The following is a 27,911-nucleotide window of genomic DNA, read 5'->3' as shown; positions in this document are numbered from 1 at the left end:
TAGCAACAACAATATGTCGCTCAGGTGGCAGAATCTGTATATATATATATATATATATATATATATATATATATATATATATATATATATATGTATATATATATATATATATATGTATATATATATATGGCGAACCAACCAGACATTGTCGTAGTGGATAAACAACAGAGGAAAGCCGTTGTGGTAGATGTAGCAATACCAAGCGACTGCAACATCAGGAAAAAGGAGCACGAGAAACTAGAGAAATACCAGGGCCTCAGGGAGGAACTGGAGAGGGCCTGGAAGGTGAAGACCACAGTGGTGCCTGTGGTCATCGGGGCCCTCGGGGCAGTCACCCCCAAACTGGACCAATGGCTACAACAGATCCCAGGAACAACATCAGACATCTCAGTCCAGAAATGTGCAGTCCTTGGCACAGCCAAGATACTGCGCAGAACCCTCAAGCTCCCAGGCCTCTGGTAGAGGACCCGAGCTCAGAGGATAAGAACCACCCGCGGTGGGTGAGAAGGGAATTTTTATATATATAGTACAGACCAAAAGTTTGGACACACTTTCTCATAATGAGAAAGTGTGTCCAAACTTTTGGTCTGTACTGTATATACAGTATATATATATATATATATATATATATATATATATATATATATGTATATATATATATAGCATATATATACAGTATATGCTATGTGTTATCTTGACTAACACATAGTTTAGTCTAAAATATATCCCACTGACGTTTTTTTGTTGTGACTGTAACAAAATGTTAAAAACTTCAAGACAACAGTTTATTTGTGAGGCAGTGTACATGCACACATTCAAATTCTGTCAGTTGTTCCGTCAGTTGTGCTATTGTTCTTGAAGGAATTATTGTTCCAAAGTCCTTAGAGAAACTCAGACACGCACAGTTACTTTTCAGTATCCGCATGTTGATTTACTTACTGCATGAGGGCAAGAATCCCTGCTTAGTGAAGCAGATGGTGATGGAATGAGAAACACAGGAGGAAAAGAAGAAGAATTTGGGAGTCTTGTATGGAAGAATTTATACTTTATGTCCCTCCAAATTGGACCCTCGTAGGTTTCCGGGCGCATTCACACGTACATGGCATCTGATGAATCTCGGCTTCTTTCACCCACTCTCCACCGCTGTCATTAGGTATTGAAATCTGCAACTCGAGGACCTCCTGTTTGCATGTGTCACTGCACATGATCTTGTCACGAGTGCACGTACATGTCAACTTCAGAGCGAGGAGAAAGAGAGCGTAAAAGGAAAGCGATGGCTGCTGCGCTAAAGGAGTCACTTTGCATCTCTCCAAACTGGCACACTTGACTCCAAAGCATTGGCTTATTCCTTATGCCACCCGACTGCCAATTCATGTTACTATGCCACTGGAGTTGGAAAGTGAGTACTTGTGGTTTCTCTCTGCCTGTCTGCTCTTACTGGGATGTGACTGAGTGCTTCAGGATGCCTGCTGCTGGTTGTGGTGACTTGCAGGGTGTCTGAGCCTGATTGTCCTTCCTCTTTTCAATCAAGCACACATGATTTCAAGAGAAGATATATTACCTGCACCAGCCCTTAAAAACTGAACTCTTGTGACTAACTGTATTATTTTTGGTTTTACATCCTCCTTTGCTCCAGCCTAATTGTGCTGAGTTTTTGTTCTTTTCATTCCAGCTCATTATTTTGTTTATGTACATTATTAAAAACCCACTAAGCTTCCTGCAGCCCAATTGTCTGGGCTGATCTTGACATTTCCTACTTAGCTTTTCCAAGTCATTCTTGTCTTGCATTAATGCGGCCCAGTGTCCTGTAGGAAGGCACAAAGCAGCATGCAGTGTGGGGGCTGAGGCCTGTCCAAACAACTGGTGCAAAGATTAACTACCACTGAGATTTGTACTTAGGGACTGTAGGCGGAAATCTTGACATGAAGAATAAAGCAGACAGGATGGCTGTGTGTGCTAAGAACATCGGGAGTTTTTATAGTTTTACTTTGTGGCAGCTCTCAGTGGTATTTTAACATCACAGGAAAGTATATATTTTTGTTCAGCTATTGCAACCACTTTGTCTGGAACAAGTGAACAGCTGTATTATCTACATCTTGGAGCAATGGTACAGCTGTAGAGTGGAAACTTTTTGAGGTTCAATTGCCGAGCCAGAGATCCTTACTGCATGTGTTCCTCCCTTCTCTCTTTCATTTTTTCCTGTCAGATTACTGTCAATAGAGGCCACAAAAGATTGTTCAAAAAATTACAATAAAATTGCACAAAAAATGTTTCTCCATAGATATGACCCTGATGGTTGAAATGGGTTGGGAAAGGGTTGATATTTAGACATTAATCAACCACCCTTGCCTATAAATTTTGTTATTAAAGATTTGATAACATTTTCCAAGTCTGGGATTTCAACAAATGTTCAATACCAGTTCAACAAAGACCAGTAACTGGTTGATTGCTATTAATTTGAGAAACGTCTTAAGTCCCAGGTATTGGATGTGGAAGTGATTGATGTTATTTTTGTCTTTCTTTTTTCAGTGTTGCTTTTGGAAAAAAAATATGTATAACATTGTTGAGCATCTCATCATGTGTGACGATGAATGTTACATAAAGATGCTAAGATCCCTGCACTTAGCAATACCATTACAGTCAATTGTCACTGATATGCGGTTAATTGCAGAATCAAAATACAAGACCCTCTCTATGTACTGGTTATACAGAACTGTAAAGAGACATGGCTGTTTAGCTACAAATATTTTATTGTTATTCCATACAGTTCAAGCAAGTTCCCTTTAGTGTTTTATCAGTATAGGCTGTAACCATAACTTCTGGCTTAAAGGCGTATCTGCACATCTGCTAAAAACAGGAGGCAGGTTGTACAAACAGACCTCTGAAGATGCATTAGCTCCTATTTAATAGTTAGTATAATTTGAGCAAAGGAGACTCATTAATCATAACCTTAATCCAGTTAAACACCCTTCTTACAGGTGTCCAGACAGAACATTTTACCGTTGATAATAATCCATTAATTCATGTAATTACCTCTCTTCCAAAGTCTTCATTCCAGGTTTATTTGAGATGGGATTAGATCATTGAAACTCATTTTTGTGCATGACTACATAAACTGAACTGAACATGTACACAGTAGCTACAAAAGAAATGGATGTGATAAATGTTTGCTTTGGCGTCAGTGATTGTGGGCTGTAGTCACCATGGTGCGCTGCACATCACAGTAAAACACTTTATTGTTCAGGTCTCTTGAGATGAGTCAGAGAGTCCATCTTGTAAATCTAGGGTGTATATTGAAATATTTGAATATATGATGATAACAAGTACTTTTAAAAGAGTACAAAAAATAATATTTAGACCCAACCTAAGGATGAATGTTTAAATTTGACTAATAGTATTTTTCCCCCCAAATACATTTACAATGTTTACAAGAAATCAGTTTCAGAAACTGAATTGCCAGGTTATTGATTCCTGTTTTGAATTGACAGTAGGGGGCTCCAAAGGAAAACATAAAGTGGGCTTAAAAGAGAACTAGCTTCCAAAAGTTGGATTATGGTTTAAATAAGTTTAGCCTAAAGTCAATGTAAATTTATCTTAGGCTACAGTATTCTTCCTGTACAAGATCAAGATTGTTGTAGGTGGGTATACTCATACTTTCTATAGTAATGCATTTAAATGTTTCTGTATATACATGTGTCAAAGTTGTTGCTTCACAGCAGCAGAAAATAACCAAATATACCAGATGGTCGGTTACAAAGAGCCATCTGGCAATCTGGAAGATACTGGACCCTGTTTAAGGAAGGACAGGATCAGATGAACCATCTGTCCATCTCTGTCTATCACAACCAAATGTAAACCTTTCTGTATTGTCAACACATGTCTCAAAGCAGAACTTTCTGCTAAGTCTGTGCTGATTTACTTGTTAAAAATATCTTTGGCAAAAAAAGCCTGCAGAGGTATCCTTGGCTTTTTTTTTTTTTCGTCTTTCAGATATTTTATGACTTGTGCTATGATCTACTATAATTAATGAGATGCCATTCAGACTATTTTAAAGCTCTTGTTGAACTTTGCTATGTTTCCTGAGATGGAACTGAGATTTTTTGTACAGCGATAGTCGCAAATACCAGTGTTTTCTGGATCAGAACTTTTAGATGTCTGCTAAAATGAACATGAATGTGGTCTTTGTTTTTTCAAAATTACAGTAGGTTTAGGAGTTCATTCCCACCTGCCCTGTTTAGTCCGCTTTGATCAGAGTCTGGTGCATTTGTTTAGAAAGTCCAGCCTTGTTTTGTGGAGGTGCGTAATCAAACTTTGATGCAGATGTAAAAACCTAGGTCTCAGCTGAAGTGGAATCCGGTGCAATTCGAATGCTAATGTGAATGTCAAGTGAACCGGAGACTGCTTCAAAATTAGAAAGTGGACTATAGCACAGAGCACTCTGGGTAACTACAACCAAAACAGACAAACGAGTCTAACCCTAGTGGGAGAAATATATCTTACAACCACTATACAGTAATTTGACAAAACTCCATTTTTGTTTACATTTTGTGAAAAGGAAATTGTTCTCAGTGTCTTGATCAAAGGTTTTTGCATTGTATCCTTCAGTGGTTCTTGGTGCAGCACCACCACAGGCGAAAGTTAACAAGTTGTTCAAAGAGTTTTTTTCAAGACAGATTTGTTACTGAAAATGTAACGGATGCTATTATTTTGGTCCTCATTCAATCTGAGTCTACCAGATGTGAAACCATCTTAAGTTTACATCCACAAAAACAAAAGAATTACTCCATGAGAGGAAAATAAGGTTTTAGAATGGCCGAGCAAAACTCCAAAAATAATTTCAAGAAACAATCTATAGAGTCACCTGAATAGGACAGAAAATATCCTCCCAATCTGGTAGTTTTGGTTAACTGTTACAGAGTGGACCATAAATATTTGCTCAAGTTTAGATGTGAGATCCTGATAGAGACTTTCACCAAAGAGGACTGGATGTCAATTTTAAGACAAAATGTTAATTAAGGGTCAGCAAACTATGAAGCTGGGTTATTGCGCTCTATTTGTGGATAGAATATTTGAAAGGATTGAAAGTGGCCCCCTTTTGTCACTTTAAGCCAATTTTTATATCAGTGTTTAACTGTAGAGTTTTGAAAAACACTGTTCAGTCATTCCACCTAGTTGATGGTGTAACTTTCTTCATTACCAGTCCATAGTTGAAATCCCGCATTCAGCTGTTTATTTTACCCCTGCTTATAAAGACATTTTTAAACTTTATGAATGGGGGGGACATGATCTATCCAGAATGAGAAGATGCAGGATTTATTTGCTTCCTCTGCTTTTCAGCTGAGATTGTGGGTACATTAATAATCTTAATCTGGCTTTAAAATAATCTGTGTTTACTGTAGAATTATCCAGTTTAGATTGATTAGTCAAAGCATTTTAAGTTTTAATCCAAAGTTTTTTATTGAATGCCTATCATTCAATAAAAAAAATTGTGAATCAGCCTTTTGATGTAGCACTTATAGTAAGAGTATTATCAGTCAGCCAGACAAGCGGTTTCTAAGAGACTTGAGGCAAAGGGACAAAACAGGAACTTTAAAAATACTGAAGTTTCTGACTTCAAATTAAGTTTCAAACAGATACAACAGGTTGTCAGATTTTAGCACTTACCTTCATGTTCAGGGTTCATAATAATGGCTTAGACTACTTCACTGCAAAGTCACAACCTGACAGTACCTAATTACCGACTCAATTTGACACTTCAAGCTTCCTTGCCACCCCTAATTCTAAAATCATAGAACCAATGTAAATTGAGTAAGATAAGTCTACTGAAACAAGAAGTGATCACTGCTTTACTTTGTACGACGATGCCAGCTGTCTGATTGGCTAAAATTAAATAAGACAGCCAGCCACACAAGAACAAAGAGGAATCGAAAACAAAGCTAGAAGGATATCACCAAAAGCCTTTGAAATATGATGTAGAAATTATTCTTGTTTCCTTCGTCTGCTTTTTTGCACAACTGCACTGTGGCACACTTGCTGTACATATATTTACATATACATACTGTATCTGCATTTTTTGAATCTTTGCAAGGACTGCTCTAAGCTGCTTTTTATATTGACAGCATGTTATATTTTATTTTTATTTTTATTTTGTCTACAATTGCTACTCAGTGGTGGTTGTTGTGTGTCTTGTCTCTATGCTGCTGTAACTGCGAAATAATTTCCCTGCTGGGATGAATAAAGTAATTCTATTCTATTCTATTCTATTCTATTCTATTTACAGGAATACCTGTGGATGACCTCTAAAGTTGAAAAATGGCCATGGTTCATTCCCAATGAAGCCACAGTTCTGCTGGTGGAAGTTCTAACAAAAACATTATTTACATAAAAGATTAGAAACATTATGCACCATTTTGTTTAAGTTAATTTATTTATCATAAAACCAGTTTATTCTGTGATATAGAAACAGCTAAAAGACCTAGTATATAATGTATCTCCAATATTGAAGGTTCATAATAAACCCTTAAAGTTACTTTCATCATATAGTAATATTACAGGAGCACAAGCCTCTAGGTAAACAGTGATACCATATGCCCTCGTGTTATTTTAGGAAGGCTTGACCATATTAACAGAGATGGAGACTGACCAACCCTTGTGTGAAGTAGACTATTCAGCTCATGTTTTATGTTGGACCACCTACAGTGGCATATATGTGGACTGGATAGTATAAATAATGACCCTCAGACTCACAGGAAGCCTTCAGATAGAGCAAATCAAAGAAAAATTCTGATTTTAAGAATTTATCATTGCAGTTGCAAAGCACTCATTATGATTGAGGGTTGACCTTAGAGGGGAAGTCACAGTTGAAGTGACTGTATTACACATGTCGGCACTAGAAGACGTGTTACATAGCAAGTAAGGGGAATAAGTTTGCTTTTCTTGCACATGAGGAACTTGCTCCTTTGCTCTTGCTGTGCTGTTGCTCTCTCTGGAGGTAACACAAGAGTAAGAAAGAGCCCTTCATTGTAAAATAACTCAACAAACCCAGTTTGTTTAACTGGGACCTTTGCTCTGTCTAAATGAACAACAACAACAACAAAAAAAGGATTCTGTTGCCTCACTACAGTTCATATTATTACTATAACCCTGTCTAATGATCCCCTGACCACACAATGACAGGAAAAGGCTGTGAACATAATTTAAAAACGCACAAGCCTGCATTTGCTCGAACACTGACTGATGGAGATGACAGCAGGGTCTGGGTTCTGTCAGCAACAAAATAGAGGGAGGTCAAAGTTCAGTCAGGAAGTTATGGAGTGATGCTGTCGCAGAGATGGAAGGACAAACAGACTGAGAGGGAAGCAGATGAAAGGAGACAAGAGAGATTGATGGGGCCTTTGACGCAGACAGAAACTATGCTTTCTAAACATAAAAGGAAAGAAAGCATTTCAAAGAAGTTTAACTGCAGATACACAAAGAAAAGTACTGTTTAAAGTAAGTGGTTGCAATCGAAGGGAGCGTTCATGGTTCATGAGCATGTGTACAATGGTTTAGATAGTACAAATTATAGTACCTAAGGTAATTAGAATGAATCACACATTTATTACCCGTAGTCAAACAGTTCACTACACTTCAAGTCGTTTTAATTTATTTACTCTCAAAACACATTTATTTGGATTCACCATACAAACTCCAAGTCAGGAAAAATGGAAACATGACAATGAAATATTATTTTAACTTTAAAAAAAATACTACAACTTTAAAACCCTGTTATACAAAGTAATGGACTAAATACAAGAACAAAACATAAAATAAATATTCTTGAAGTTGATAATGTCATTACGATTTTAAAAATTGAGTAAGAACACTTGATTGTTAACAACAGGGTACAGAAACTTTGAAGAAGTCCCCGCTTTAAATTGTTCATGTGGCAGAATTTTGGTTACTGACTTTAAACTATTCAGTCTTTAAAATGACTAATCTGATCATCTCTGGTGCAAATTATGAACTACTTAGGTTAAGCAACAACCTAAGTAGTTTTAAAACACTTTAGATGTGTTACCACTAGTGATAAAAAAAAAAGATGAAGAATTCTCAGTGCCTTATTTCGGTAGGAACATGTTGGAATATGCAAAGCTTAAAACCTCCGATAACCTGTTTTTTAAAAAGAAAAGAAAAAAGAGAAACTTTATTTTTCAAGAAATGTTGTTAAAATCTGACCTGAAAAGATGTGTGCATCATCACACCCCTTGCACTAACATTTATATTTCACTTATGTGCAGCAAATGTACATCTAGTCGATATGAAACCCAGGCCAGGGAGGCTAATAAGATATCAGCTGCTCTCAGCGCCAGTGAGGTGTGGTATTTCCTCCTCTGCTGACACATGACCACGACACACATGCATCCCCCTCCCACCCGACACCCTGACTTTGCTCAACAAATTGCCAGAGCAACGTATACAGTATTACCAGAAACTGGGGCTTGTTATCAACAAAAGGGGACAGCTGGGTGTTCGCCTTCTGTAATGTACAGAAGTAGTTAAAGAGATTGAAAGTAGAAGAAGCTGCTTTTATTCTTGCAAGTTGTGACGCTACTGTAGGTTTTGATATAATTTGCTTTCTGCACACCTGTTTTCATTTCTGTTCATCCTACTCCTTTCCCATTGAGGCCATTACTTATACTATCTCTCTGGATTCACATCGCCTTGTTTTCTCCCTCACTTGTCAAATTGTGGTTAAGCTGAATTTTGGCCTTGTTCTTCACATGCTGATTCATTTTCTTCAAACTTGATTTTGACCTGTTGGACTTCACAAAATGCTATGGTTACTTCTCAACTAATTCAAGATGATATCTACTTCGTGAGTCAATATTCAGGTTTATATCCACCTGTTAAAAATTGGCTTGGTTTTATTTCCATTGTCTATTTTTTCCATTAAAAGCCTTATCCAAAAAGGTCAGTTGAAAATAATTTCAAATCATCTTTGTGACAAAAGCATTTAACAGAAAAGTTAAAAAAGTGGAAGTACACTGTACTGGGGCAGACAACCCCAAAGTACTGAAAGCAGTATGAGCTGTTCCCTAATTGCATAGTCTTCTGACCATGAAAATGAGCAGATCATTAATATTTTCTTGGTAATGCATTCTGTTTTATAAGATAGTAGGACATTAAAGATAAGCCTTTTAATTAATTTAAAATGCTACAGTTCTTAAAGAAGAACTGGAATGTTTTTAAGCTAACCTTCCACAACAACACCACTTAAAAGTCTGAAATATTCTACTAAACCAAAAAAACAGCAAATGCAATGGCACCTTGGGAAAACTACAGCAACATTTAATTCACAACTATAAGTTTTGTATAAAAGAAACATTAAAGCTATACTGGCCTAGTTGAAGACCCAAAAATTCAGAATACATCATATATAATTAAGGCATTAAGTCTGATTATTCGCTTGCAGGAAGTAAAGGAAATTGTAGTAAAATGTTGTTTAGAACACTTAATGCACTTAATGCATGTTTAACGAGTAAAATTCAGCTTTTCAGTTGGTTTACTGATCTGAGGTGTTCAGCCATAAGAAAACACTCAAACCTGCAGCGAGGTGCACTTGTCATGAGGTTTTCCTTTTATTGTATGCAGCTGCTTTTTAGGCAGCTCTTGCAACTTTTCCTGAGGATTTCCCACCACAGAATTGGGCTTTCTGCCATCCAAGGGGTCATTTACAGTTTGCACTTGCATTTTTCAACAGCCCATGAAAACAATAAGCATAGAGGTTATTGTGCAATTTCTGCTTAATGATGCTAAACAAATTACTGCCAAACCCAAACTGACATTCCCTTTGATGTTAGCAGCGAAAAACATATTAAACATTTAATTCAAATTGACTAAACAAACTTACATGATAGATTTGAACAAAACACAAAGTCTTTATATGGCTTATTTGAAAATGATACCAAGATAAACAAGCTAAAACGAACTACTTCCATCAAAGCCAGATCATTTCTTTGATTTAGTGCTTCTCAGAGATATGAAGTTTTAATCAAGCATTTCAGACGACCTCTAAGAAGCTGCTTATCAAATGTCACATCATGTCATACATAAGTAAATATAGTGTGAATCGGCAGGCATCATTAACAGTAACCTTATCTACTGAGGCTGGACATTCAGACTGTAAATCTCCTTCATGTGACACATGGAGACATGAACCAAAACACAAGCTCATCTCTTAGCAGCTGCCGGCTGATAACGATGGGGGATGCATCCGTGTAAAGATTGTTCACTGCCAGCTTCTTATTACTTCTATTAAATAGAACATGAAACCAGGTGATTACCTGCCATGCTGCAGCAATAAACTGAGCTCAAGTGTATCACAAAATTATGCGCTTTTAATGGAGGGCAACAGAAATGCAAATGGAGGGCATTTGCACTAATTGTGCCCGTCAGGGAAGAAACTAGTACCTCTAAAATGTCCACCTTTTGACCTGAAAGACGTTGTTTTAATGGAATTTAAAGCTTTCGTGAGGTCATTAGGTTGAGGTTGAAAGTGTCAACCTTTTGCTAATTCCTTTAACAGAAATCATTTGTTCAGAGTAAAATGACATGTTCACTCTACAAGGCCCAAATGGATAAATAGCGGTGTGGAAAAGTATTTTTTTTTGTGTCCCATTTAAATATTTCAGATCAAACATATTTAACTGTGTGACAGAAAATAACCTGTGTAGACACATGCAAGTTTGCAGACTATGATTTCATTTATTAATGAATATTGCAGATGTGATGATGACCCGGCACACTGCTGCCACATTTTCTTGTAGAGCACAGAAGTAATGGTTCCAATTATTTCAGCAAGTTGTCCAGGTCCTGAGTCAACAGAGCAGTTCCAAACCTCCAAACCTCATCACGACATGAGGTAATTGTACGTGTTCACAATTAATGTTATTCAATTTATCTACCTATTTTTATTTTCAGATGACATTGTGAGCAATGTCCCTGTGTGATTGCTTATGAAACGCCAAACGTGACAAAAGCTGGTCAGAAGCATGTGCTTCATACTTCGTGTCACTGACAGTGACACACACTGAGTTATATGCGCTTGCAGATAAACACATGCTCCTGTCAGCAGACAGAGAGAAACTCTGTAATCTATACTATGTGCTTTTCAGAAGTGGGGCCCAGTTCTCTTTTTAGATGTGGAAAAATCTTAATATTCAGTACTTGGGGCTCTGGAGCTGTGGGTTGCATACCTCTGAGCTGGACTAACAATATTTCTTTATCAGACAACTACACAACAGGGCAGCTTAAGAACTACTTCCTTTTTAATTAAAAATAATAATTAAATTAGCAATTATAACCAGAGAATTTTTTGCGAGACCGACTTCTCCTTATTAGAAATATGTGAAACTTGGCTATTGTGAGATCTCATGATGCCAGATTTCACCCTGTTTGGAAGCTGCTCTCATTTAATCAGTTGAGACTTCAGCTTTACAAATAAGATTGTAAATACTTTTCCTGCATGTGTACTCATATATAGTAAAAGTGATATAAATACCCTGAATATACAGCTCTGCAAAAAAATAAGAGACCACTACACTGAGCCCCATTGAAAACCTCACGGTTATTCCACCAAATATTGATTTCTGAACTCTTCCTGAGTTAAAACATTAGTGTTGTCGTTTCTAAGTGAATATGAACTTGTTTTCTTTGCATTATTTGACGTCTGAAAGAACTGCATCTTTTTCGTTATTTTGACCATTTCTCTTTACAACATATACAGTATCTATTATCAGAGAAACTGATCATTTTAAGCGGTCACTATGTGCAATACAAACAGCAGACAGCACTACAAACATCTGCACTTGGACATTGGAAGCCCGGTTACTAAAATGTCACTAAATTTATAGGTTCAATAAAAATGACTAAACAAGTTTGGAAGGTGCAGGAAGGTATTTTTTTCCATGACTATTGCTTTTTGGGTGCAGGAATACACTGGTCTTAATTCATGATTTGTGATGCAGAGACAGTATCATCACTGCAGCTTGGCACCGTAGGCGGATACAAACACACTCGGCTCCAGTGATTTCCCCTCAGACTCGTTGTCCTCCACGGTCGAACATGTGTCATTTGTATGCCGCCGTCTCGCTGACAGAACGGCATTTGGAAACACTCATCTCCTGATCACATCCCTGCTCCGTTATTCCCAAACAGGTGTTCCTGCACATACACAAGCATGCACAAACACAGCCACAATTCAACTCTGTGTTTTCATTCTAAAACACTGATGCATATGCAAACTGTCTCAAATATATTTATACACTTTTACCACGTGCTCACAGTCACATCGTCTCTGTTTCTGTTGTAGCTGCCGACGCTATCATTGATCCTCAGAGGAGGAACTCTGGACAATGACTTGGCATTCATTCACAGACTTGAGTCTTTCCCTAGCCTTGGTGAGTTCTGAAATCGAGCTGTGTTGCAAAATAACCAATTTCTCTAACTTGTGAGTTTTCCTCTGTGTCTGTGCCTGTGGGAACTGACATCTCCCGAGAGGAGAACTGGGGTAATGTGCGTGACTGCTCCCAACCCAGGTCACATGAGAGGGTTGCCGAGGTGATACGGTAATATGTGAGGGGTCATGCACAATCTCTGTTCCTGTATGGATGTTAACCCACACAAATCTGCAGGCAGCAGAAAAGACCAGGGTAATTAATAGCCACTCTGTTCGTCACTGATACACCCAGGAGACCTTCGCATTTATTAGGGATGTCAGACACTTTATCATAGCAGGTGTGCTAGTGGTAAAAATACAATTGTTCTCTGTTTGCTTATTTTATAAGACTTTTGTTTGTGTTGTGCAACACCTAGCTTTGGCTATAAATAATTATAAATAATTGCTTGCACATTAAAAGTGTGCATGTGGCGCCGCCAATTGATTATCAGAAAAATAATTTAGTCTCAGTTATTGTTGTAAATACCTGCCTGATAAGGCTCAGGTTTTAAAATAATAGCTGAAGGCATAAGTGCACTGGTGTTCTTTGAACAGCTAGATGCTATGCATGTTTATTGAATAAAAAGAGACAATTTCTCTCCAATATACAACAATCTATTAGCAAAAAGAATTTAAGCCCACAGTTAAATATTTTAATCCACAAACTAATAACACTCAACTAAAAGAATGTTGAAACTAAAACTAGTATATTCCTCACAGCAACACCAGAAATACAATATGTAACCAATAAAACGAGATCATTTCGCCATGAAATGATCTCTTTTAAGTCCAAAGCAAAGTAAATAAGAGTCTTAATTGTTTGTTAGAGTCGACGGTTTGGTACGGCTGATTGCCGAGTCAAGAGGAGGGAAAAGCTGTTTGGGAGTGTTTTAGTCCTGAGCCGCATTTAGATTAATTACTGTCAGCTTCTAGAAAACAAGACATTTTAGATTTTTTTCATAATGCTAATATTGATTCTCTAATACCAATGAAACCTGGTGGTCAGTTTACTGCTTATTTATGCAATTGATTTTACTGAACTATCCTGCCAGAACCCAGTTTTGATTGCCTTTTCTTGAGGTATTTGCTTCTGTTTTTGGGATAAAATTAATCCAGATTGGGACATAAGTAATTTCCAGGTTTTGTATGTTTTTGCTAACTTATACAACAGTAGCTGAAAAAAATAAGAACAATCACAAAAGAATTTTGTTAATAAAAAACGGGACATTTTACAAAGCCTTAAATTTATGGACAGGTCAGATCAGAATATTGACAAATGAATCTTTGCAAAAGTCTGAAATGAGGTGCTCTGTGATTATTAAAAGCAGAAAAAGAGTAAATTTCTTGTTTCTCTTTCTATAAACCATAAAATTTTCCTGTTTCTGTATTCCAGCTGTCCCTCCTCTCTCTCCTGCAGTTTGGTTTGGCAGCTGCTGAGCAGTTAGGTCAGGAAATGTGTGCGGGCGGAGAGGCGGGTGGGCGAGAGACAAAACTGAAAATGAGATTGGCCAGATTAAATCGGCTGATTGAGCAATTAGCTGTTGTCTCCGTCATTTGGCGGTGGCTGGGCAGCATCTGCCACTGAGGGACACACACCGACACGGCACACACACCCCAACAAGGACGCGTGTGCACCCCAACACTGGGAGGGTGTGTGAAAGTGTGTCACCAAATCTGCTTTCCAAATCAAGTGTGAGCAGGCCTGCGTGGCGTGTTTTTGTGTGTGTCAGATGTCAGAAGGGGTAAAATATAACCTTTCAGCTGGACTCTTACTTTCACTTCCTCCAGGCTGTTAGATCTTGTCCTTCTCATACCATTGGTGAGCTGTCCTGTCTTTTATTGAAATCCTCTATCATCAGCACCAACTTGGACTTTTTTCATTTTCCAATTTGGTTCTTTTAAGTGAGCATAGTTAATAAAAGAAATAATTAGGCTTTTTACAAGCACTTGCAGTTCACTTTATTTAATTCGCTCAGGAGCCTGATAAAATTTCAAACAATGCCACGTGGAGAGCCATCACTCAAGTTTAGTACTTTGGCTTTGGTCTTTATTTCCAATGTAAAAGAAGGGTTTCCCTTCTCTTATCCCACGGAGAGGCACTAAAACGTGTTTGATGAATTGGTCTCCATAGGCTCTCACTTATTCTCACATAAAGGCTGTTCGTGGTCCAGGAAAGAGGAGGAGGAAAAGAAGAGGCTGGGGTATTTCTGCACATTGTGAAACAAAACTCCATCAGGTGGTTGACTCAAAACACAAGAGAAGGATCGAACCTCAGGGGGGACAGATGAGTGCAACTGTCTGCTGATGTGTCTGGAAATGTGGGGTCGAGTGTGTTTGCGAGCAGCTTTACGCTCTTACATGCAGTGGCTTTGCGTGCGCCTGGTGTTTGCTGAACATTTCTCTTTGTGTGTGCGTGCGCGAGTGTGTGTGGTCAGAGCTAATTGTCAGGCAAGCAGTGAAGATGAATAATGGCGACCATCTCTGGCAGACAGTGGAGAGTTCACCTGTCAACGTGGCCTACCTTAAGACAGATGGACATCTGGAAGCCATTGATGTGCAGCTGTGGGAGCTGGACACACACGCACACACCCCAACACACCCCTATACATATGGCTGCAGATATACATTTTAAGTGCACTCATAAATGTTGAGAGAGTTGACAAGAGCCCACATAGATCTGAGACCAGGAGACACTGAGCACAGGCGTAAATCACAGAGCTCTTGTTCTCTCTCTCTTTTTTCTCATGGAGACACATGATCACACCGCTAGCTACGAAGAGAAGCATGAGTCATTCTCTGCTTGGATTCCCCGCTCCTTAAGTGGCTCATTGAATAGCTGGCAGGTGCTTCCATTGCAGCAACATAAACTAAGCTGAAGGAAAAAGTTAAAGAGCACTGATGATGATGATGATGACGATAATGATGGAACGGTAAAGGAATTTAGATTATGTCCAAATAGGCACCGGACTGTCTAAACATTAGATTGACTATGACAAATGTTGCTAATGAGTCTAAACAAAGGCTGCATTGAGCAGCAGGAACATTAAAAAAACAGTTAATGTGCTCATTATTCATCAACGTGGAGCGGTATTTTCTCATAAAATTAGACATGCAGTCTGTCCAAAACATACAGAAAGGAAACCAATGATTGTGTGCCTGTTTGCATGTGTATTTATCCACTTCTGACTGATGCAGTCATCAGCTACACGAGAGAACCCTGCTGAATTTTCACACTGTCACTTTATTTCCTCCCCTGCTAACGATGAAATCAAACACCTTTTAGCTCTGACCAATCCCACCCATGTTATTACCCCCACACCCAGACTGGGAAGCATGGCAGGGGCAAGAGGGCCGGAGATTTTATACCATATTCTGACATGTTAAATGTTCTATGTTTTTACTATGACTAAAATATTTTTGAAATAAATCAATTTTTTAGGAAAATACCTTGAAAATAGTTGCTAGTTACTCTGGGTCAGTTCAAATTGTTCCCGTTGTTTTGTATCCATGATTTTCCATTACACCTAAGTTTTAGGTTGGACGAGGTGTAGTCATTCACACATGTCCATAAGCAAAGGTGTGAAACTGTAGAACAAAGTTGTTTTTGCTGCAGGAAAGTCTGGAGCACTTTGTAAGACAGATGTAATCATGAGGAAAGAGCATTAAGTAGAAATATTAAAGCAAAATCTAAAGACATCAGCCAGAAAGTAAAAGCTGAGGCACAGATTGGTCTTCCAAATGCACAATAACATCAAGCAGACTAAGTGGTTGCAAAGTAGCTCAAGGACAATAAAGTCAATATTTTCACATGGCCATCACAAAGCCCAGATCTCTGTCCTATGGTGAAGTCGAGCTGAAAAGCCATAGAAGCGAGGCGGCTCACAAACCTGACTGAGTTACACCAGTTCTGTCAGGAAGAATGGGCCAAAGTTCCAGAGTACCAAAACATTTGACCCGATTCAAAATACAATTATTCCTGATTATGACTTAATGTCCTCTAAATTTAGGAAAGCAAATACAAATTTAAGTTTTCTGGCATTTAGCAAATACAAATAATTTTACAACACCAGGAGTTTGGTCTGATTTAACTTTGGACTTTGACAAAAAAAAAAGTTGTATGTGTTCTTTTACTTTTGTATGTAAATGTCTGGTTTCAACTGTATGTAAACTTCTGACTTAGAAAATATTCTTAAATATGTCTCTGATATATTCTTCTCTCCTTATCATTGCATTCAGCAAATAGAAATAAGTTTGGATATTTTAAGAAAGTTAAAACAAGGGAAATGTTATTTGATTTAACTTCTCACAGTGCGGAAAAACGTTTACTTATTCGGTCCTTTTCAAATTTAAAATCAACTGGACATTGGATCATTGGATGATTTCAAACTGATGCCATACCTTTAAGACATCTTAAATCTGTAAACTCAGAAGTCATTTTAATTCCCTAAACAGAGCCGTAATAACGACTACTGAACTTATCTTCATTGTAATATTAGGAAAGGAGAGGAATTGAATGAGAATATTTCTATGACTGGAGTAATTTGATTGTTCTCTGTGCAGTATAAGCTGGATTGCTTTGTCTTTGAAGGTGCCTTGAGATAATATTTGCTGTGAATTTGAGCCATTTTAGAAACTGAATTGAACTGACAGCAGTCTTAAAATAGAACCCTAACCACAGATTCAACTTATAGCTTATTAAATATGAGAAACTAGACCTTAAAACACAACCTCTTAGTTCTAAGATCACTTATTCATGACATATACTCCTGAAAACCCATTTCATAGCGCGCCTCATAAAGCTGTTTTATGTTTTGAATGAGACAAGCCTAGATAAAATGGAGTCCCCTCCTCTGAGTTGTCTTTAACATGGTGAAAACCTTTATGACTTTGCTGGAAAGGAAGCCAGACTTTGACTGCATTAAAATATATGCCAGGGCAGAGAATATGCCATTTGGGGAACTGGGCAGAAAAAAAGCAAACAAATGCACACACAGACAAATGTAGACTATAATTTATTTTCTTGGTTTTGTAATTATGCTGACAATAGAAAGAGCCCCCTGTTAGAATTTATCTGCCTCCTCCGCTGCCTCCAGTTCATCTCTCTCCCCCCGTTCACTGCCGCTCCATAACCTTCCAGAGAGCCGGCCGACAATGGGCCCAGACTCCCTTCTCACTTTTCTGCAAAGGCAGGATAAGAGAAACTTTAGCCACAAAGAGAACATATGGCCTCCAATGCACAACCAAACAAACCTTATACATCATGGTGGCTTGGCAGAGTGTGTGCTAGCTCAAAGGAAGGGGGTACGGTGGGAGTGGGGGTGTATTAAAGGGTAATGAGGTAGAGAAAAGGAGGGAAACCAGAAGCAGCAGCAGAAGAGGCGAAAGGGCTGTTTGTATGAAAAACATCCTTAGCCTGTCAGAGGCCAGTAATTTTCTTCGTAATAGACTGTAAAAAAGGAATCCTCATTTCAAAGTGTTCTAAAGAGAGAAAATACGAGTGCCTAATCCTGATAGGTCACTCTGTATTAGCAGGACAGAAAACTCAACAAGGATTAATAGCACAAAAATCCACTCCCCCTGCCTGTCAGGTAGAATAGGCATCTAAATTAGTCCATATGAGCAGTATTCAATTCTTCACTGACCCCAATTAATATAAAGTGATTTGATAGGACCGAAGTCAAAGCTTATGCAGATAGACAGAGAGGTAATGAATATGACAGAAAGTCAAACAGGAGGAACCTGATAGCTGGCTCGAATTGTCGCCCCAGCAGGCTGTTGCTCTTTCCACCCCCCGAAGAGAAAACCATAACCCTTATTACAGCGAATGGATGATACTGTCCATTTCAAAGGCTCCCAATGTTCTGGGAGCATTTAAAACTAACGCACTATGGCCTTTTTCATTTCCTCCTTCCATCCATTTTTCTCTCCCTCCTTCTCTAGACAAATGTGATATCACAGTTTTCTCTGCATGCGTGATGCTCTCAACTGTGGTCCTTAGAGCCTGACAAACTGCAGAAGATATGGGTTGTGAATGTGTGTCCTCTTGAGGTTTCACTCAGTTTTTAAAACGGTGACAAAGCCATTCTTTTCATTTATTTGTAAAATAAAATCACAAATGAAACATCAGCAGTACAGGAGTAAAAGTTCAGTATTTTCTTAGTCAGGAGGCAGCAAATTCTGTCCAGAATGCCTCGACAGTCTGGAGATTTCATCGTACCCTGAAGAGATTCAAGACACCCTGTGCCAGATGCAACAAAGCAGCCCCATAACATAACCGAGTCGCCTCCATTATTCACAGTAGGGGCAGTGTTCTTTTCTTGGCATGCTTCATTTTTACATTTGAGCATAGAGTTGATGTGCCTTTGCCAAAAAGCTCCAGTTCTGTCTCATCTGTCTGAAGGACGTTCTCCCAGAACCTTTGTGGCTTGTCACTATGTATTGTAGCTAATTGTTTTTCTCAAACCTTTCTAGAAGTACTATCATTTTTGTCCAGGCCTGTTTTATCATTATAATTCTAATGATTCTGTTGAATCACATTTAAAAATTTTCAGTAAATTTTTATCTACTATTACTTTTTTTCAGTTTCAAGTTATTTCAGTGACCATTGTGAGTTTTTTGATTTTGACCTTGGAAAGAGTCCTTGCCAACATCCTAATCTTCAACTGCTTTACAGATTCAAGCCAGAACCCTGGCTGGGTCACTCCAAAACCTTAATAAAAGTTTGTTCATTCAAAAAAATAAAAAAATAAACGTAAGACTACTTCTATACCTAAATGTACATTTGGCATTAACCAGGAATTTGCTAGCATATTCCTAGTGTGTTACACTTATCTATCTGCAACTCTATATTGCTATAGAGATGCATACTAATTTGATACAGGCATTTTGAACCAGACACAAAAACTAGAATACTTCCTGTATAGATTACTGAACTGATTTCTACTCTTACCATCAATGCTGTTGTTTTAATAGAGAAATAGAGACATCAAAATGATCTTATTCCTTTTTCTGTTAAATGGTTATTAATTCTGCACTTTGAGGTATAGATTGAATGTCTTACGATAATCTGTACTTTCCAAAGCCCCTCTTTGCTCAGTTGTATTTTAGAACTTTGTTCCTACTTTAAACTAGATAAATCTTTCATAGAGATCATTTTCTATTTCAAGAATCAAAAGCTGGAAACATAATAAGAAAGCCCCCTTCACCCCTCATTCTTTCCTTTCCCCAGCTCTCTATGCTTTCCACTCATCTCCACCCTCGTTCTTCCCATCTTTTTAATCAATCTGGCAACACTTGTAATTTTTTAAATATATCCAAACCCTCCTATAACGCTCCACTTGCACACACTTTCAAGGATCTGTTCCACTCATCGTACTCGCTTCGTCTTCTTCAGCGTCCACTCTTCTCTTTCACCTTTCCTTCCTTCTCATCCCTCTCATCTCTGGTTGGTAAGAGTGGCGCCATTCATTAGCACCGTTGACAAGCCACTTCAGACCAATGCCGCCACTCTCTCTGCTGAAGAGAGAGGCAAAAAGAGAGAGAAGGAGCATGGGAACTGTTTGGCACTAAACTTTTACAGGAGTGTAGGAGTAGGTCAACGTGCTAACCACAACATGCAGGTAAATCACGTTATTAAAGTTAAGTCAAAGCTGTTCTGCACACTGAAATATTTCCATTCTAGAGTTTTTAAAACGGTTGCTGTCAACTGTTCATTTTTTATTTCCCTGTTTCCTAAACCTTCCTCCATATATCTTTGTTTCTTTCCAGTACAACCTCACTTTTTTCCTCCACCACAGTCGGACACACAGTCCCTTTATCCCTTTGGTCATATCTCATTGTCTCCCATGGGTGCAGTGTAACACTATCTACTTCGGCCACTCCAGTCTTAAGCAGACAGCCTGGTCCTCAGAGATTTATTCATGTCTCTCTCCCCTGCTGCCATTTTCCTCTCCATGGAGACCAGAAACTAAATATGACACCTACACCAGAGAGATGGAGAGAAATGTCAAACTCCTCCAGTCAAAATGTTGAAACCTTGTTCCATATTTCGAGTTACACTACATGGTTTGGTTTTCAAAAGCTGTGAAGTCATTCTGGCAATATAAACCCAATATTTTCAAGGAGTACACCAGTGAGTTTTTTTTTTTGTATTCTCTTTCTTAAAAAAAATGATATTCTCTACATCTATGGTGTGAAGCTGTGTGTATTCTGGATTCTGTCTCAAGAGCAATGGAGAGTTAAACAGTGATGTTGGTCTTTAAAGCCTATCTGGCATCCTAAATGTGTTTGGCCAGGGTAAGTGTTGGCAGGATGGAGTAAACAATGGAGAAAAAGCCTCACAACGGTATGTGCATTGACACAGTATACAGCAGCATAGGTGGTAACCAGGCAACCGTCGGATGATGTACTTACCCTTTAACTAGCTTTCAATTATATGACTTCATTCTACTGCAGGTTAGTGAATTGTTACCTGTAATAAGCTCACAAAATCTCACTTCTGAAATCCAAACAAACCCTACAAACAATGCACATGTGTATAAATACCATAAAATAGTGTGAAGTGGGAAGCAAACCCGGGCCTGCAGCAAATTTCTAAGTTGTAGGGTTCATGATGAGTTTAATTTCAATCACGCAACTGGAATAAATAAAACTAGAGCCCTGAGTAATGATATGGATATGCAACAAATGAATGTGACCATTGAAAACTGTGGTCTTACATACACTGAGAGCAAACAAACACCTAAAGCTGTGGGACATTTGACTGAAACTGAAACAGGAAGTAAACTCATCTGAAAGATCACTGTGAAAATAAAGTGAACAAGGTTTTCCTGAAAATTCAAGGAGAATGAACAAATCCAAAATGAATGAACAAAACAATGAGAAAACAACAGATGATGAAAATGAGGGAGCCTGTTGTTTGCTTTGCCCTTGTTCTCCTATTTTTGATTTTGACAAAAAGGGTTTAACCAGTGCATATAATTAAAATTTTAATGTTAGGAATAATTTTAAAAAGTAATTTTATTAACATGAGTATGACCTGGTATGTTCACAACTGTATTACGCTTGGAAATGCCATTGTAAATGTGAGTAGGATATAAGGGATAGCACGATTTCATTCCTCTTAATGCCTTAAAATGTCAGACTAAGCCTCTAATAATTCACTGTTACCCAACGGAACCAGTTTTAGTTTAAAGCAAGATGACAAGCTTCAGCCTATACTATCCATCCTCAGAACCTCTACGTTTCCATTTGGGAAATCCCTTTTATCCTTTCTCTTCCTCTTCTTTGTCTAACTCTTTCATTCTTCCTGTCTTTTGTTTACTGTCTGCCTTCCTCTCTTTCTCGCCCGTTGATAATTTATCTTTTAGTTTTCCTCTGTTGCAATTTCTCAACAAAGCAGTCCCATTCTTACAAGAGTTAAAAGTGATTTCCTTCATTGGCAAGAAGAAAACAAAAACTCAAAAGGGAAGAGAGGAGGCTGATGGTGGTGGGAGTTCACAACAGATTATTGTGGGTACCTCAGTTCTTCCTTCTAATGTGTTTTGATGCTGTTCTAGTTCCAGTGACAGTGCCAGGCAGAAAATTCAACTGAGTGGAAAAAAATGAGAACAAGATGGAGAGGAATGAAAGACAACAGGTGGGTAAGGTGACATTTCACCTTCTGATGTACACGCATTACCATTCAAGCACACGATTATTCATATCTCTGGCATAATTATATAAAAATAAAAAAATTGATATCTAAAGATCATGAATCAATTTAAGAGTATGAATTTGGGTGAAAAAAATGTCTTATTTATACATATGAACCCCTTGCATGTTATTGTTTACATTATTATTACTATTTAAAATTTTGCGCATGCGCATAACGCTGGAGGGCAAAAAGATTATACATTTACATGGCTTCCAGAGCTGCATTGTCGCAGTACAACGATTTTGTCAACTAAATGAAACCTGGCGATGTAGGTATTATTAATTTAGTGCAGTGTGCCACAGAAAAGGGAAAATAACGCAGAAAAATCATTGAAGAACAACTCAAACCCACTTTTTCTCACTCTGTCGGCTACTCTACACACAGAAGCACAGACTCGTTGCCATAGTGACTTACAACAACGCCACTGTTTCAGGATTCAACGCCAAAACGCACTTGAATATTTCCCACACAAAGAAGAGAACATTCAATCCATTACAGTATTATGCTTTTAGGCTTGATGTTTGCTTTGTGATTATTAATAAGTGATTTGTGTCTTAGATTAACTATTGCTGCCATTAGCCAACCTAACACAGCGGTGTTTGGTCTGCTCTACTCATGATGTGGGTCGCCTTTTCTTATTTTATAGCTGAACCGAAACACACCAAACTCTACATCACATCTACATGTTAAGGTTGTCAAAGTCTACTGTCCTACTTCCCTCTCCCTTAATTAAAACTACTTGTTGTAGTGTTGACAATTAGCAGCAAAGCACTGCTACCAATATATTAATAATAATAATATAATATTAGGCACATATTTAAGATATTGTGCATTATATTGGTTCTTACAAGATTTATCATTTGGATATTATATATCGAAATTGTGTCCATGGAAGAATGAGATCAAACTTAAAATAATTGTATCTTCATCTTTTCTAAAAGACCTAAATTATTTAGAAAAAAATGTTAATAAAAGCATATTTAAGTAAAGGAAATTCAGCACACCACACCCTGGTAATACATGCAGTCTCTGCACCCGGGTTTTTGGATTCTGAGTTGTTTTTCATGGAAGACTGGGTAGTCAGACGCAGAAAGTCTGCAGTACATGACTGAGAAACTGTGACATCATTTTAACATGTGCAGTTTGTGTTCGAGAGGTGGATTAAATGTCGTGCTCTGCAGCGTGATGAACTGATATTATCCAGCAGTTTTAAACTGTTGCGACTGATCATTTGAAACTTGTCTTAGCTACTGTGTTTTTGTGCCTAAATAAACAGCAGTTTTTGATCACACACTGCTGACATAAGGATGTCCTTCAGGTAACTAGTCCTGTCACGCAGAAGAAGGCAGCCATTAGGTGGCGACGGTTAGAGTTAGTGTGGAGGTCACTGGGATACAGGATGAGGAGCCAGGGCAGCAGATGGAGGAAAGGCAGCAGCACACTCCCGGCAAAAGACCAGTAACATGAAGGCACCACAGGGGTCACTCTGCAGTATGCTATTAATGTGTTGCACTCTAGCCCAGCCAGATTCAGCAGGTCTACTGAAGCTATTAGAGCAGTATCTGGTATCAATGTGATGCATTTCCTATGAGTGTCAAAGTTAAAAAAGAGGGAGCAGAATGAAGCGCAGTGCAGCTGGGAGATGAGTGCGTGATGTATGTGATCGAGCTGAAAGAGACTCTGATGAATACTTGCTGAATGAGAGAGGAATGAAGAATGAGAAGCAGTGTGTCATTTCTGTCTCTATCAAATGTTCAGCTGATCTTCACTGGGTCACTATGAGGAAAGAACGGCTCCTTTTAATCCTCTGATTGAGCACTCAAGTCTTTCTCCCTCGCAAGATCCTGATTACAAGAAACCTTTTGCTTCATGGAGGATTTTTCCTCATCCTTCACTGACATTAATCCGTTCCAAGGGATGGATATTAAGAGCTAAATCAGGTTTTTTTTGGGGGGGGTGGGTGGATGAAAACATAAAATCCAATCGGGATTCAGCCTTGAACTCAACACTTTCCAATCGATAATGATACATGACAAGTTGAAAACTCCCTGTGGAAAATTAGGCCTGTTTTTGCTGGAACTTTGTGCCAAAGATGAGAGCTGCACCGTATTACCATAATGCAACAGGAATCTAACAAATGAAGCTGCAATGAATTCCAGGCAGCAAAAGCTAAGGATTGAGCATTCTTCCCGGCTGCACAAGTCCTGTCCACACTTACAGACTCCCACTCTCATCATCGTTTTTCCTTTTTCGAGAGCCAAGGGTGAGCAGAAAGCAGGCAGCTGATGGTATAAGGAAGAAAAATGACAGCACTAGACAAAGGTTGATTAAATTGGTTTTCAATTCTGGGTGTCTTTGTCTGAAACCACCGCATTAATTTGCTCCATTACATATTTGAGAGCCAGTGAGTGTATTAAGAGCTGCTGTATATCATATCTGTGACTGTTCTGAGTGCTCACTGCCAAAAAGAAGAGGCCAGTGTCCATATATCCTGGCATTAACCGAGGTGACTCAGCACACATAGCCTGAATTTCTCCCTTGGTTCATGTAAAAGTTTCTTTGGTCAGCACCGCTTGTTTTTTTTGTTTGTTTGTTTTTTTAAGCATGTCCTGTCTGGCAGCGTCTCACTCAGAATTGTTGTCTGAGTGCAAGGAGAAGCTCAACAGCTTTACTTTCAAAAGTGGCGCATGATGGCTTTTGCTATATGATGCTCCACTTGGTAGAGATAGAGATATATAACTCTATGTGAAATAGCTTTTGGTTTATTTTGTAATGAGCATGGAGACAGAAAAGCAAATAGAAATGTTGGGATAAAGGTTTAAAGGAGTTTGTAAGAGGAAAGGAGAGAAAGAATGATAGACAGAATACAAGATGGCACTCTAGAAGTTGTCTTCTATGTCTGCAGAAAGAGCAACAGCAGATTCTGTCAATAATTTGAAATATTATTGAAAAGTCTATTTATTTCAGGAACTTTAACACTAAGTGAAACACAGGTTCATTACACCCAGATGGATGTTTGGAAACCTTTGTTTCTTTTGACGATTTCCTTTTACAGTTGATGAAAGGATAACATCAGATCAGATAATAAAAATACATTTTCAATACAGAAATGTAATCATAATGAACAGTATATTAAACATCTGTTCAAAGGTTATCAATTTTCAAAAAGGCACTTCTAATCTGACAAATGTACTTCATTGGAACTCATAGTCTAATTTACTGAATATTAATTTACAATATTACAGAACAGTACACAATACAAATATAAAGCACTTTGTATTGCGTTGTTGCTGAAAATGTGCTATATAAATAAAATTACCTTTACAAGTTAATAGATAATGCATTTTGTGGCAACCGCAGGCCAACATAGTGTTTTTAAAAAACCTAAATAGTCACACCATTCACAATAACTATCTGTAAGTTTTAAAGTCTCGGAATATGGCTGATATGACAACATAAATCTGAATTTAAAGTTTTAGGCCACTTTTATTAGAAGGCAGTAATGGACAGGCTACGGTAGAGATGCAATTTTAAATAACTATTAAATAAGTAAGTGATTTGTTACACTGTTTTTTCTCCTTATTGAAGCATTTTATCAAAAATATTGTAATATAATTTTGAGATAAGGGATTATAAGAACAATAGAAAGCCAAAGTACAGTAAGCCAGGCCCTCCTGCACCAGGCAGACCTGAATCCTGTCATTCTTGTTTTCGAGGGACTCCAAAACCTCTTTAGTGAAATATGTCCAAGATGAGAGATTATTACGCGTCATACATCAAGAGTGATCCAGGTATTACCTGTCCTGCCCTGACAGGTGTGACTAAAGAAACAGCAGAACCATAGAGATGGCAGTCAAATCCAGTCGGCACACGTCTGCTGGATTGGAAGAGCTTTCAACCTGCTGAGAGAGAACACCTGTGTAGCTCTAATCATTTGATGTTTAAGGTTTTCTACGTGAAGTTAAAATAAAAATGGACTCTAACACATTCACACGCTCAGCAGTATTGCTCCAGGCATGTCATATTCATCTGATAATTTCTTGCTTGCATTGCCTGCAGAACACTGCTGTATTCAGGAAGACCCTATTCACTCTCTTTTTTTGACGAGCTCAAAAATTGTAAAGCCAAATAAATGTTTCTTAGTCTTCAGGTGGATTTCAACAGTAACAGGCTGATCCTCCAGAGTCTGAGACCCAAGAAGAAGCTGTATAGATTCTAAGGTTTCACTTTTTTTTTCTAAAAACCACAAAAGAAGCAGCAACCGAATCCTGTCACTTTACCAATAGCAAGTTGTTTCCCATAAAACTGGCTCATCTATATGGAACAGCATAGAAATTAGAGACACTAGCCAGTCCCAACACCTGAATTAAAAAAAATCTGCATTGCTAGACCATAGCAGGTGTGGATACCAGCTGGTTTTGCTAAGAAACCATATATATATATATATATATATATATATATATAAAAACAAAACAGAAGCTGTCTAGTTGAAATAACTGTTGAATTCTTTCTTTTGCATGAAATGCTTCAGTTTTATTTTATTTGGTCTTCATTGTAAAAACACCCCTAGCAATCGTGGGAAACGAGGGGTAATTTATTAAACCATAATTTCGTGATTACCACATGTGATCACAGAGAAGGCTGTTTAACAAATGTCTGTTTTTCCTTTTCTTGCCTCACTTTTAAGTCAAACTGCTGCCATTCAAAGTCCACCTCAGTTTCTGCCTTCTCGCGTGACTCCGGCTCCGTGCAAAGGTGAGATACATGTGGAAAAAAGGTAAGAGCAACATATTTTACAGATATGTGCAGGAGGTTTGAGTTTTCCCATGTTGGTTTTCTTCTAAGACTGAATGTTCGTGCTGCCTGCAGGAGGGAAATCACATTTAAATCTTACTGTTTGCCTTGGAACCCAAAAACACAAATGAGTTGTACTTAATGAGCTGAAACGCATAAAACAAAGACACAGCCCTGTTGGGTTGTAGAAATGATGTTTATTAAAAGGCAATAATGAATCACCAACATTTTGCCTGATGATGTAGCACAAGTTATTCCATATTAAAACTTTTAAAAGTCACAGGCTAAATGGGAAAACCATGACATTAACAATGTACTTTTATTTTTGAACAACATTTGATTGATGACAAAAACTGAAATGTTGCCATGAAAATCTTAATGACTGGTAATGATGGAGACTGCTCTCCATCCCTGCTTCCTGTGCACACAAACACACAGATACACGTATGCTAACAGATGCCTGACCCCCTGCACCTTCTCAGCATTTGTGCGTGTGAAATGGATCGCTTCGGCGCTGTCAGCATTCTTTCAGCAGAACTATTCATCCTGTTTTTTTTCCCATTCGAAGCGAGTGCAGGTGTTTACTGTAAGGAGGAGAAGAAAGGACGAGAACGTCAGCGGCCTCCTCACAGCCTGGATGGCAGATGGAGAAGAGCAGAAATACAGAAACTCCAAGCAGAAAGGCAAAGTAAAATTAAACAGATAGCGAGAATGGGTTCGGTGACGGCCAGAGTGCCAGCTAAATATTGTCTTTCTATCAACAGACAAGTGAATAGGAAAGAATCTGATCCATGTGGGAAGGAAGACCACCCGTAATGAGGGCAGAAGCTCAACGTGCAGGTCAGCCTTTACGGCAAGAATGAGAACCATTTTGCTTTCTCCTCACAATTATGTTGTACTTTTTGTTGAAAGAGTTTTCATGAGATTATATTTTAAAAAGTCCTG

At 38.2% G+C, this 27,911-nt stretch overlaps 1 long non-coding RNA gene across 1 annotated transcript; it reads left to right on the top strand.

The window, feature by feature from the left end:
• The first annotated feature begins 1,268 nt into the window (after positions 1–1,268).
• LOC116737302 (uncharacterized) lies at positions 1,269–27,647 on the top strand. The gene is made up of 5 exons (XR_004342774.1): positions 1,269–1,399; positions 12,353–12,440; positions 22,036–22,115; positions 26,860–26,927; positions 27,535–27,647. It is a non-coding gene; the product is annotated as an uncharacterized LOC116737302 (long non-coding RNA).
• Positions 27,648–27,911: the final 264 nt, after the last annotated feature.

The sequence above is a fragment of the Xiphophorus hellerii genome, chromosome 18 (genome assembly GCF_003331165.1).
Source record: "Xiphophorus hellerii strain 12219 chromosome 18, Xiphophorus_hellerii-4.1, whole genome shotgun sequence".
Classification (NCBI taxonomy): Eukaryota; Metazoa; Chordata; class Actinopteri; order Cyprinodontiformes; family Poeciliidae; genus Xiphophorus; species Xiphophorus hellerii.
Note: the sequence above shows the minus strand (reverse complement) of the source record. Positions and strands in the feature narration are given on the sequence as shown.